This window comes from Oryctolagus cuniculus, chromosome 9 (assembly GCF_051225735.1).
Source record: "Oryctolagus cuniculus isolate XC-2025 breed Fujian yellow rabbit chromosome 9, ASM5122573v1, whole genome shotgun sequence".
Lineage (NCBI taxonomy): Eukaryota > Metazoa > Chordata > Mammalia > Lagomorpha > Leporidae > Oryctolagus > Oryctolagus cuniculus.
In genome coordinates, this window is record NC_142875.1 from 42,486,330 (window position 1) to 42,500,253 (window position 13,924).

Below are 13,924 nucleotides of genomic sequence, written 5' to 3' on the forward strand. Positions count from 1 at the left end.
CTAGTAGAAGGTCAGCATCTGTGGTCCCATTTGCAAGACCATCTAGAATCTGATAGCCTCTACACAAGAAGAGACAAGCCATTCAGAATGTAAGAGGGGATTGTCAATGGCATGCTCCCAGAAATAAAGGGAACACTTGTAAGCTCTCATTGTGCTACATACAGTCAACAGTGTTGAAGCCAAATAAAATCTACACAGGCCACTGTAACATTAGTGGAGTTAAGCAGGTGACTACTCAGATGAAAAGAGCTAGTACCCTGAGTAGCAAGGCTATTCCCAAAATAACTGCAGCTTGAGGGATAATGGGATTGAGGGATGAAGGCTGAGGAGGAGTATGCATGACCAGTTTACTTATATTTTTGAAGATGAATTTGAGGCCTTCAGTGTCTTGATAGGAGTATCCATCTTCTGGGATCAAATCTGAAACTTGTTCAGAAACCCAGGCCTTCACTCAGGAATGGTGGATCCAGAAATCCAATCTTGGCACTATTAGCACAGTGGGAGCACACAAAAATTTAGACCATAGTACAGGGGAGGAGTATTTTAATTTTGAAATCAAAATACATTCCCAAAATAATATTGCAGTCTATGGGACTCAAATGATTCTATATATGGCTGATCTGTAATCAATTCAAAATATGAATGAAAATGTTTAGCAATTAATCAAATTCCATAAAATAAAATTTGTACTTCTTCACTTCCCTGTGTTAGAATTATTATTTTAAACTTACTTGAAATTTTTTAAAATGTTATTTAAGGTATACAATTTTCATGCATTTCATATTTACAGATTTATGAACATACTGATACTTCCCATCCCACCTTCCCTCCCACCCATGCTCCTACACTTCTTCCTTCTCTCTCTCCTATTCCCACTCTTAATTTTTACAAAGAACTATTTTCAGTTTACTTCATGCTCCTAAGAATAACCCTATGGTAAATAAAGACTTCAAGAAATAGTATGTGGAAAAACAAAACACTGTTTCTCAGCAGTAGAGACAAGATCTTTACACAATCAACAAATCTCAAAATGTCAATTTAATTCCTATATATTATATTTTATATACTCTATTGTTTACCACAGATCAGGGAAAGCATATGATATTTTGTCTTTTTGGGACTTGCTTATTTCACTAAGTATAATGGTTTCCAGTTGAATCGATTTTGTTGCAAATGACAGTTTTCCCAGCACCATTCGTTGAAAAGATTGTCCTTGCTCCAGGGATTGATTTTTAGCTCCTTTGTCAAAGATAAATTGATTATAGATGCATGGATTGATTTCTGGAGTTTCTATTCTGTTCCATTGGTCTACCCATTATTATTATTATTATTTTGCCATATCAAGCTGTTTTTGATTATAACTGCCTTGTGTAAGTATAGTCCTGGAAGTTTTTGCCAGAGTCATTGGCAAGAAAAAAATAAAAGGGGTACAAATTGAAAAGGGGGATGTCAAACTATCCCTATTTGTCACATGATATGATTCTAAATATACAGGAACCAAAAGACTCCACTAAGAGACTTGGAACTCATAAAAGAGTTTGGTAAAGTGTCAGGATATAAAATTAACATACAAAAATCAATAGCCTTTGTTTACTTGACATTTTGAGTTGGAAGGATAGTGATTAGTTGTTGAGGTTTGCAATTTGGATGTAACCTTTGAAATTTATGTTAGTAAATATCATATTTAAGACATTTAAATGATAAGTTTCAGCGAAAGAAAACCAAGTTTTTGAAGAATTCAAGGAACAGCAAATGCTGCTTCTCCATTACTCTTCAAGTGATATAATCTAAGCTATATATTTCAGTTTTTCAGTCTAAGTGTTAAAGATGGATATATTTGTTTTACCCATATCAACTAGATGCTATTAATGGAACACATTCCATTGTCTAAGTCCTTATACCTCTATGACTGCATTAATATTAACCAGTCATTAACAAAGTCATTTTCTCAATGGAGTAGTTAATTTTGTTTGTAGTCAGATCATTCTGCAGTTAGAAAGTTTGGATTATTGGATGTAGATGGAGAACAGTTAGTGAGCTATCTATTTTCAAATTGTTGGGGTTATGAGCAGAATAAAACCAATCAGAGCCTGCAGTCTTTATTACTAGCCTGGCTAGCTAGCTTTCTTTTCTTTTCTTTCCTTTTTTTTTTCCATTGACTTAACAAATGATGGCTGGCTTTCTTTAAGAATAAATTCCATTATCTCTAACTACCTCCTAGTTGCAGCTCTCAAAACATCTTTTAGTCCGAATTTCCTAATTTTATAACTGACCATATTTCATACATATTTAAGGTTTATTTTTTCAGTGTCTTTCTTTTTTCAATTAGCCCTCTGCAAAAGAGAAATTCTTCCATTGTTCTTTCCAAACTCCCCCTGTTTCACAACTGTAATCAATGCAGTAGTATGAATGACAGATTTAGATAAAAGACATGCACTCTGAAATTTTACATTAACTCTCTAATACCTAATACATGTGAGTAGGAAAAACTGTGTTACTTGACAGTATAATTTCCTAAAGAATTGTATTTTTAAGCTTCCTAAATTAAACGATTTTGAACAAAACTCAAATGTTCAATTTGCCAATGGCACAATTATTGTATCAGTGTCTTAAATATCTATATACTATGAGGACATAACAAAAATATTTGCCCTTTAATGCAAATATGAAAAGTTTATATTCTCAGAGGAGATAAAAACATATATGGGCCGGTGCCGTGGCTCAATAGGCTAATCCTCCTCCTTCAGCATGGGCACCTCGGGTTCTAGTCCTGGTCGGGGCACAGCATTCTGTCCCAGTTTCTCCTCTTCCATTCCAGCTCTCTGCTATGGCCCTGGAAGGCAGTGGAGGATGGCCTAAGTGCTTGGGCCCTGCACCCGCAAGGGAGACCAGGAGAAACACCTGACTCCTGGCTACGGATCAGCGCGGTGTGCTGGCGGCAGCGGGCCAGCCGCAGAGGCCATTGGGGAGTCAACCAACGGAAAAAGAAAGACCTTTCTCTCTCTCTCTCTTTCTCTCACTGTCCACTCTGCCTGTCAAAAAATAAAAAAAAATATATGAACTAGAAATATGTAGACTATTGTGTGGATTTAAATGTGATACATTTTGTTAAGAACATTTAATTTTATTTTTCTATCCATTGATTATTCATCTAGGTTTAGTATATTTGTAATCCAATTCAGGTATGAAGTGAATCCCAAAGACAAAATATACAGGAAAACACAAACAATGTGTCAGTAATCAATTTGAGAGGCAGAGTTACAGAGAGAGGGAGTGACAGAGAGAGAGAGAGAGAGAGAGAGGGATCTTTCACCACTGGTTGACTCCCCAAACAGCCACAATGGTTGTAGATAGGCTCATCAGAAGCCGGGAGCTGGGAGCTTCTTCTGGATCTCCCACGCAGGTGTAGGGGCCCAAACATGCATGCCATCTTCTACTGCTTTCCCAGGCCACAGAAGAGAGCTGAATCAGGATAGGAGCCACTGGATATGAACCAGAGTCCAAATGGAATGCCACCACTGCAGGTGGAGGTTTAGCCCACTATGCCACAGTGCTGGCCCCACTCCTAATAATTATTAACAAAACCAGTTATTGGTTCAAGATCAAAGTTATATAGCTCACATCACCACCAACCAAAATGTTCTTTTTTGTTTGTTTTTTATTTATTTTTCTTTCGAAATGTTTTTTGTTCCTAATCTTTGTAGTGGCCAGAACCAAGACAATTTTTGCTTCAACTTTTTTTATGGTAGTTATTATTTATCTACCATTGCTATAGAAGACTCATAATGCAATCTTTCAATGTGCTGTTTTGAGAAATAAAATTTTCTAGATATTTGCAATGATCCTAAAATGTGCTGATTTAAAAAACAATACCATACTAAAATACACAAAAATCTTACAATACAGGGGGATTATAGTTGGGCTACACTTTGGAGTCGATTTTTTTTTTTTTTTTTTTTTTGATAGGCAGAGTTAGACAGTGAAAGAGAGACAGAGAAAAAGGTCTTCCTTCTGTTGGTTCACTCCCCTAATGGCCGCTATGGCCGGCGCTGCGCTGATCCATAGCCAGGAGTCAAGTGCTTCCTCCTGGTCTCCCATGCAGGTGCAGGGACCCAAGCACTTGGGCCATCCTCCACTGCCTTCCCGAGCCACAGCAGAGAGCTGGACTGGAAGAGGAGCAACTGGGACAGAATCCAGTGCCCCAACCGGGACTAGAACCTGGGGTGCCGGCGCTGCATGGCAGAGGATTAGCCTAGTGAGCCGTGGTGCTGGCCTGGAGTAGATTTTTAAAGATAATTATTCTTTATTATTATAATATACAGTGTTATAAATCTTTTTCAAGTATTGTAGCCTGCGATTCATTTTATTTTGCAATGACTTAATTCATGAATATAAAGTCTTATGTACATATGGAATCAAAAGAGATGTTAAATAATATGAACAAAAGTGAAATAGATTGCTGGAATGTTGATCTCTCCACTAAGATTTCTATTTGCTTTTTTCAGGATTGGAAAAGAAGAGCATTATTCTATCATCCCTTGCTCTCAAAGTATTTTTAAAATTCAAGTCAAGACATGCAGTATTGGGCAGAATTTTATATTGAGTTAGTATAGATTAGGCAGTAACTAGTTTCTGCCCACAGAGTCAAAAGCCAATGAGAAATCAATAAAAGTCTCAATTACCCTTATATTATCCTTGATGAAATTTTCCAGAAATTGAGTGTACAGCCTGCTTAAATAGTTGAGGTTGTGTCTGAAGTCCCACTAAATTTTATTATAAAATGGTTGCATAAAATATCTGAGTGTTTTTTTTTTAAATTGGCATCATTTCTTGGTGAACTTTAATGTAAACAATGTGTAAATACATTTTGAGGAGTAGTAAAATTTCTCCTTTTCAAACAGAAAATAGACATGGTCTATGCTTTTAATTTATCTCTTTGACAATATAGTCACAGAATAATTTTAAAAGGGAGTTTAAATTCTTTCATGTTCTCTTAATATCTAAACTTAAGAGTTCTCATATCCATTCCTGCAAGTAAAATGGCTAGTGAGAGAAAAGCACCTTGGAAATACGTATTTTACAGTGATTCTCAGCATATTTGAAAGAACTCTCCATCCCCCTACCTCCCTTGTAAAACACTGTCCTAAAGAAATGAGGCATCTATATAACAATTGAACAGGAAAATTCAGCACAGAGGTATTTTAAAACAATGTCACAGAAATAAAAAAACAAATGTTTGAGTAAAAGATGATACAGGGGGCTGGCATTGTGGCACAGCAAGTCAAATCCCTACTTGCCACACAACAGCAACCCAATGGAGTGCCAATAGAGTCCTGGCTGCTCCATTTCCAACTCAGCTTCTTGTTAATGTTCTTGGGAAAGCAGAGGAAGAAGGCCCAAGTAATTGGACCCCGACACTCACTTGGGGGTCCGAATGAATTTCCTGGTTCCTGTCTTCAGCCTCCCCAACTCTTGCTATTGTGACCACTTAGATAGTGAACCAGCAAATGAAAAATCTCTTAGTTTCTCCCTCTCTTTCTCTTTCTTGTTCTTTTCAAGAAAATCTTTTAAATAATGAGCAGGATATATTAAGGGATAGCATGGAAACTGTTATCTGAAAGAAGAAGTGGAAAATGTTGATTTATTCAGCAAGAAAAAAAAAAAAAAAACACAACAACTATGGAACAAAGCATGAGTTTCCAGTCTTCTGTTGAGCTGTAGTAGGAGTCTTCTGTGTGGTCCAAAAGACATAGTCCAGAGAGTCTTTTATTTACAAACGTATTGTGCTTATCTATGTGGATTTACTTTTATGTAACATTTTCATATTCTAAGGTAGAGGATTGCTTGCCTTAAGCAGGCTCAGACCCTTAACAATTAAAAGGAAAAGATAAAATGAATGTTGGGCTTTGGCATCAAAAACAAATTTCTCAGCCTACAGAATGCAATGGTCATGAAAGTACACATTGTTTAGCGGGAAAAGAATTTACTGTTAAAATATTATCACTTTAGGAATCAAAAAGGGAACTTGGACAATTTAGGAATGATATAATTTGAAATCAATTCTTAAATTAGAAGGACAGGTGGGGACTGGATCCATGGCTCACTTGGTTAATCCTCCGCCTGGGGCGCCAGCATCCTATTTGGGTGCCGGGTTCTAGTCCCGGCTGCTCCTCTTCCTGTCCAGCTCTCTGCTGTGGCCCAGGAGGGCAGTGGAGGATGGCCCAAGTGCTGGGGCACCTGCACCTGTGTGGGAGACCAGGAAGAGGCACCTGGCTTCTGGCTTTGGATCGGCGCAGTGCACCTGCTGTCATGGCCATTTGGGGAGTGAACCAATGGAAGGAAGACCTTTCTCTCTGTCTCTCTCTCTCTCACTGTCCTCTATCTGTCAAATAAAAAAAAAAGGAAGGACAGGTGGATATGTCATGTAGAGAGTTTATAAAAATAGGAAAAAATTAGTTTTTTTTCTGATTCTGAGGGTAAGTAGAATATTATAATGTTCATATGAGATAGTATTGAAGTTCTTTGATGTATGCTCTGAATGTTTAATGAGTGTCAAATTATGGATTTGAAGAAATATGCTTAATATTTCAACGACTGATCTGTGGGTGGGCATTTGTTTCAGCCATTAGATACTTGATGGTACTCCCATCTCATACTCAAGTGTCTAGGTTTAACTGATTCCAGTTTTTTGCTAAGACACCTAGGAGACAGCAGGTGATGGCTCAAGCCCTTGGATCTTAGCCACTCACATAGGAAGATTGAGTTTATTTATTTATTTTTTCAGATTTATTTATTTATTTTAAAGGCAGTTATAGAGAGAGGGAGAAATAGAGAGATCCTCCATCTGCTGGTTCACTCTCCAAATGGCTCCAGCTTCCAGAGCTGAGCCGATTTGAAGCCTGGAGCTGAAGTGGGCAGGCATACAGGCATACAGGCATACAGGCATACAGGCCCTGGCCTCTTGCCAGGAGGGGGCTTGCTGTAGCCCTGCACTTCCAGGGCTTATGGCCTTTGGGCCACCTGTCCTAGGCTTCCTGGCCTAGATGCTTCTCCATGTGGCTAGTTCCTGGTGCTCGGTATGAACCCAGATTTACCTCTCTCTCTTAAATAAAGCTCTCACTCACCTATGCATCTTTCTCACTAAATAAAAGCCTAAAATGTACCATGCTGCCTCATTTATCTGAGCCGATATTTAAAATTTTTCTCTAAATATTAGGCAAGAACCCTCTTGGGCTTATTAATAATGGGGATTTATTAATAAGCATATGGTGATATTGCATGACACCCCAAATTCTGGTAGCATATGTGGCATCCTAGATGGCGCTTCTGGGGAATTTTAAAGGGCCACATTTGCGTATAGATTTTAGGGGGTCAATCCCGATTTCAGAGCCACGAGCTTTTTCCAGCTTTCCCAGGTGGGTGCACAGGCCCAAGCACTTGGGCCATCCTCCGCTGATTTCCCAGGCACATCATCAAGGAGCTGGAATTGGAAGTGGAGCAGCTGGGCCTTGAACCAGCACCCATGTGGGATGCTGACACTGCAGGTAGCAGCTTTACCTGCTAAGCCACATGCCAGCCCTGGCAACCTGGGTTTAAAACTGCTCCTGGATTCAGCCTGCCTGGGCACTGACTATTATGGAAATTTGGGGAATGAATGAACAGATGGAAATTTCTTCCCTCCCCCAATTAAATACAGTCAATCAATAAATAAAAGCTTTAAAAATGAGTGGCCTGCCTAATAAATCTAAAAACACGGGGGTGAAAGAACTGATTGCCTATCCTAGAGAAAAGGGAAAGCTTTGAGTGGAAATCTACATCTCACTCAATTTCCCTTCCAGAGTGTGACAGCAAAACTGTATCATTTCTGGCCAGCGCCGTGGCTCACTAGGCTAATACTCTGCCTGCGGCACCAGTATCCCGGGTTCTAGTCCCGGTTGGGGCGGTGGATTCTGTCCCGGTTGCTTCTCTTCCAGTCCAGCTCTCTGCTGTGGTCTGGGAAGGCAGTGGAGAATGGCCTAAGTCCTTGGGCCCTACACCTGCATGGAAGACCAGGAGGAAGCACCTGGCTCCTGGCTTTGAATCAGCACAGCACACCAGCCGTAGCAGCCATTTAGGGGGGTGAAGCAATGGAAGAAAGACCTTTCTCTCTGTCTCTCTCTCTATTTCTGCCTGTCAAAAAAAAATGTATCATCTGAAAATTTTCACTTATTTAGCCTAATACAGCCAACAGTTGCACATAGTTCTCAGATTTTCCACTCCTTGGGAATGGGCAAAGTTCTGAGAGAAGGGGCAAAACATCAAGCATTTGGAAGATAGATCTCTTGAACGTTGAGAACTTTACAATCTTTAGGTTATTCATATTCAGTAGGAGCAAAGGTCAGAAAATACATAAAGAACTTGTGAAGTCAATTACATTACCAAGAGATTCAGTTTGGTCAGAGATCAATTCAGAGGGAAAAAATAGGAAGAAATGTCAATAAAAAATGGACAATATCAATCAAAAGGCCAGTGTATGTTACTGTCAAGTGAAAGTACATAATATTGCAAGTTATGTAACTGGTAAAATGTCAGAGGGGAGAGGATAACAGCTATAAAAATTATATCAAAGCATTGGGAATGTTTTTAACAAGATACCTACTAACAATAAAGGGAAGTGAAACAGTAAGCGATTTTAAAAAATATTCGTTTATCTGGTTTATTTAGAATGGAGCAACAGATTTGGTGAAACAACTCAATAATATCATTGAAGTTCTATCAAGGATATAAGCATTTTCTCTTTCCTGTTTGGCTGCTCTGAATGTGTTGTCATGACATCTGATGACATCAAGATGTCCATGAGTCAACAGGCACAGTGTCATATTCAAGGCAGGAAGGAAAGCAACAAGTAATTGAAGGAAGTATTCATTGGGCAAATGTCTCTTTGTTTAGGAGTTTCTCCCCCAGAAGCTAGACACACAAACAAACACACACACACACACACACACACAGAACAAACTTCCTTTTCTTTCCTCAAATAAAAGCAAGAAAGTCTGTCAAAGTAAGTTTCTAGATACGGAGAATAGAGTTGAAAATGTTTAGCTTAAGTCCATCATGATTTACACTTTAAAGCTAAATATATTGTTACCCACCCTTCATATGGGAACTTTAGTAGCTTTAAAGAGAACATTTGGCTTTTGAGTAGCCCGTGGCTGAATATGATACAATCAGCATTTTCTCAAAAGCTCTGTGGATATTTTGTATTAAATAAACTACATTTCCCTTAAAATATTAGCAGATTTTCCCACTTGCACAATCTATGGCTGCTTCTATGAGAGATGAAACCCAGGATAATGAAACATTCTCTTCACATTTATGTGTCACCTGTGACCTCTGACATCATTCTCAGCCAAAGGTCACATATCTGTACTTCCATATGAGTTTATATTTTGCTGCCATGCAATTTTTAATTAGTTTCTGTTTTTTTTTTTGTTTTTTTTTACTTTGGGCCAAGTTATATGTGATGATCGATATTATATCATTTTCTATCAATATATGAATACCAAGGGTCTAAAAAGTCTGAATACTAAGAAACTGCTAGAAGCGAATAACTTCATGGTTTTTATATGGAACAGAGCTTACAGTGAGAGGAGATGCTTTATCTACTGCAAGAAGTAAAGTAAGATTAGGATGAGAATTAATAGTTAATGTGGGCAGTTCAAGATAATGCATTTACCAGAATACATAGAACATGATAGAAGGAACCGGCCAAGGGGGAGGTAGAGAAGAATTGTGGCTGGATAGGCAAAATCTTAGAGCAGGGGCAAGGCAGATTTTGTGGTCCATTGGGCTAGACCACTGACTGGGATATCTATATCCTATACTGAGTAGCTTTTGAAATAATATTTTAATTTACATTACAGTCAAGGGCTTAATGCTCCAGTAAACAAAGAGCTCAATAAGGAAAAACAACCCCAGTTCAGTGGAAATATAGGCAAGGGCTTTAAGCAATAGTCAAATGAGAAGATGGCCATTTCACTCATGTACAGTGAATTTTAAAACAAGCTTAGATCATTGTAATTGTTTTTAAGTTAATCACTATTTTGTGCACAATTGTAAATGCTGAAGCAAACAAACTAACATGCAGATTATCATTCTTTTAGAACTGGAAGCCAGGCTTCTTAGTCTGTCTATTCTATCATGTCAGTCAATTATCTCCTGAAAATCTGCTGTGCTCTGAGTCAGTTTGGTAAATATCCTTATTTTTCTACTTTTCAAAAAAAATCCTCTAATTTCAAATGCTGGAAAGAGTGAGCACTGCATTTCTTTAGATTAACCAGTGTCTGTCCTTTAATAAAAATTTTAAATAGATTTTTTTTCTTATTTTTTTCCCTACAAGAAAAAATATTGCCTTGTGAGATATGGGAAGCAAGAGTGGCAAAAAAATGTAAAGAATGGTGTTGAGAAAGCATCACCATTTGCCAGTGGCCTTTTGTCAGTATCCAGTGTCTTGAACTGAAGTTAGGCTGCTGCTCAACTTTGTTTCACCAAGCGTGCTTCCAACCATGAATCATTTTCAACTTGACCTGAAAGTCTGCAAAATATTCTTCTATGCATTTGCATGGTGTCTTGGAAATAATACTGTAATAGGAAGGAGTTTTACTTTGAGGTATAAAACTTTATAGCTCTGTAGCTTTCAGCAAGTTACTCAACTTCTTTAAATTTGTTTCCCCATGGATGCTGATATTTGCTTCTAATTTTCTTTCAAGATTGTTTGAATAAAGAACATCATCATTTCTTGCAAAGTGTTTTTTTTTTTTTGGTCACTATTAAAGACATTGCAATTTGTTATGTATCTTCTATGTATTCATTTTCTATTACCTTTGAATATTATTACTCTAATATCTCAGGGACTGATTATGCTGTTTACTTCCAAAGGCAATGGCTGATATTATTTCACTAGAGACTGTATCAGAATTGTAAGTGAATCATTTTTGTAAATTACGTTTTAGTAATATGCTGGAGGTTCTCAATTACTTGAAAATATAAAAAATTTAAAAATCACTTGATATTTTTTCAGGTAATTGCCCAAAGACTAACTTAAATTTTTAAAGATAACTGTGTTGAAAACATGCTATAAGATGCATAGAAAGATGCATAGAAAGCATAGCAACATGTTCAAATTATAGCAATTTATTTGGAGGTATTTGTTAAATATTTTACCTATGAAAATAAGTTCATTTCACAGCTACATAATTACATTCAGGCTTTCAGAATGTAAATTCTGCTGTAATAGTGATAAAATAACTGTATAGTATTTTCTTTCTTTCTTTTTTTTTTTTTTTTTTTTGACAGGCAGAGTGGATAGTGAGAGAGACAGAGAGAAAGGTCTTCCTTTGCCGTTGGTTCACCCTCCAATGGCCACCGCAGCCGGCGCATCACGCTGATCCGAAGGCAGGAGCCAGGTACTTATCCTGGTCTCCCATGGGGTGCAGGGCCCAAGGACTTGGGCCATCCTCCACTGCACTCCCGGGCCGCAGCAGAGAGCTAGTCTGGAAGAGGGGCAACCAGGACAGAATCTGGCGCCCCGACTGGGACTAGAACCCGGTGTGTTGGCGCCGCAAGGCAGAGGATTAGCCTAGTGAGCCGCAGAGCCAGCTAGTATTTTCTTTACATATACACTAAATATAGAATTAAATAAATGACCCCTAAATAGATTATTTTAGAAAAAAATCTTAAATGAAAATTTATACTTAAAGCTAAGCTTTTAAAACATATATGAACTCACTTCTTTAATATTATGCCTACTTTATTGGAAATAAAAAGTATTACCTAAGAATATCAGTTAGACTCCTTATAAGACAGGTATGTCAAGCAGTATACTCATATAATCCATCCAAATTGTATAATTAGCAAGGAAAACATTCACGTTTACTTATGATTGTTACCTGACTTGGTAAACTCATCTATTTCAAATAAAACTCAGAGTTTGTTTGTGATTAAGGTTGAATATTTCAAGTAGCAATTTCTCCAAGTATTTTCTATTGCTATTATTACAGGTTTATAAAATTTTATCTTTATTTTGGAAATCATAAGGATGCTAATAAATCTTTAGTTGTTAAATATAAAGAATTGAATATATTCATATAAGCATACACATCAATTCTTATAATTATTTGAACTTTTTCTCATTCAGGGTTTTTTTAAACTATATTTTAAAAATTTAAAAGACATAAAATTGTATATATTTATGGTATACAACGTACCATGTGCTATTTCAATACATGAATACATTGTGTAATGCCCAATCAAGGTACATATATCTATGTCTTCAGTTAAATTTTTTTTTTTAAATTTATTTATTTGAAAGTCAGAGTGGGCTGGCGCTGTGGCTCACTTGGTTAATCCTCCTCCTGCAGCGCCGTTATCCCAAATGGGCACTGGTTTTAGTCTCGGCTGTTCCTCTTCCAGTTCAGCTCTCTGTTGTGGCCCGGGCAGGCAGTGGAGGATGGTCCAAGTGCTTGGGCGCCTGCACCAGCATGGGAGAGTAGGAGGAAGCACCTGTCTCCTGGCTGCAGATCAGTGTAGTTCCAGTTGTAGAGGACATTTGGGGGGTGAACCAATGGAAGGAAGACCTTTCTCTCTGTCTCTCTCTGTCTCTCACTGTCTAAATCTATCTGTCAAATAAAAAAAAAAAAAAAGAAAAAGAAAGAAAGAGTTACACAGAGAGAGGAGAAGCAGAGAGAGAGAGAGAGAGAGAGAGAGAGAGGTCTTGCATCTGAAGGTTCACTCCCCAACTGGCTTCAACGGCCGGAGCCCCGCCGATCCGAAGCCAGGAGGCAGGAGCTTCTTCCGTGTCTCCCATGCGGGTGCAGGGGCCTTCTTCTACTGCTTTCCCAGGCCACAGCAGAGAGCTGGATTGGAAGCAGGGCTGCCAGTTCTGGAACCGGTGCCCATATGGAATGCCAACTCTTCAGGCCAGGGCGTTAACATGCTACACCATAGTGCATGTCCCTTCAGTTCACTTTTCTGATGAAGACATTAAAAATCCTATCTTATTAGTTTTTTAAAATACAGTACTATATGGTATATTAACATATACTATACTATAATATATATAACATAAATATACTGTACTATATAGTATATTAACATTATGTGTAATCAGCCTACTGGGCAATAGAATAGCAGAATTTCTTATTCCTATTTAACTGTAACTTTATGCCTGTTAATCTACCTTTATCTATCCCTCCTTCTCCTCATCCCTCCTCTCCTCTGGTAATGACCATATAATTTTTAGTTCTATGAGATCACCATTTTATCCACATATGAGTGAGATATTTTGGTACTCATTTTTCTGTATTTTGCTTTTTCACTTAACAAAATGGCTTCAAATTCTATGTGTGGTGTTGCAAATGACAAAATTTTGTGACTGAATAGTATGCATTTGTGTATATTTGCTACATTTTCTTCATACACCAATCACTGGATAGATATTTAAATCATTTGCATTGCTTGGCTATTGTGAATTGTGTCACAATAAACCTGGCAGTGCACTTGTCTCTTTGACAGACTGACTGATTCCATTTCACAGAATGATTGCTAGATTATATAGTAATTCTATCTTTAGTTTTTTTTTTTTTTTGGGGGGGGCGGGGAGGAACTCCATACTGTTTTCCGAAATGACTGCACTTTATTTTATTTACTAATACATACCAAGTAACCATGGAGTTAAAAAATGGAAAAGCAAAAACATGCTTATTAGGTTAGGCCCACCTGGAAAATATTTCCATTTTTCGTCCAACTATTCTGCATAATATAACCAAGGGAGTAATTATAAATGAATAAGGGAAACGTGGAAAATCTTGAGAGTTATTTTAGAATTCTGTCTACCATAATTGTTACTACACCAGTCCAAGGAGTCTTCTTGCCACACTATTTTGGCCCT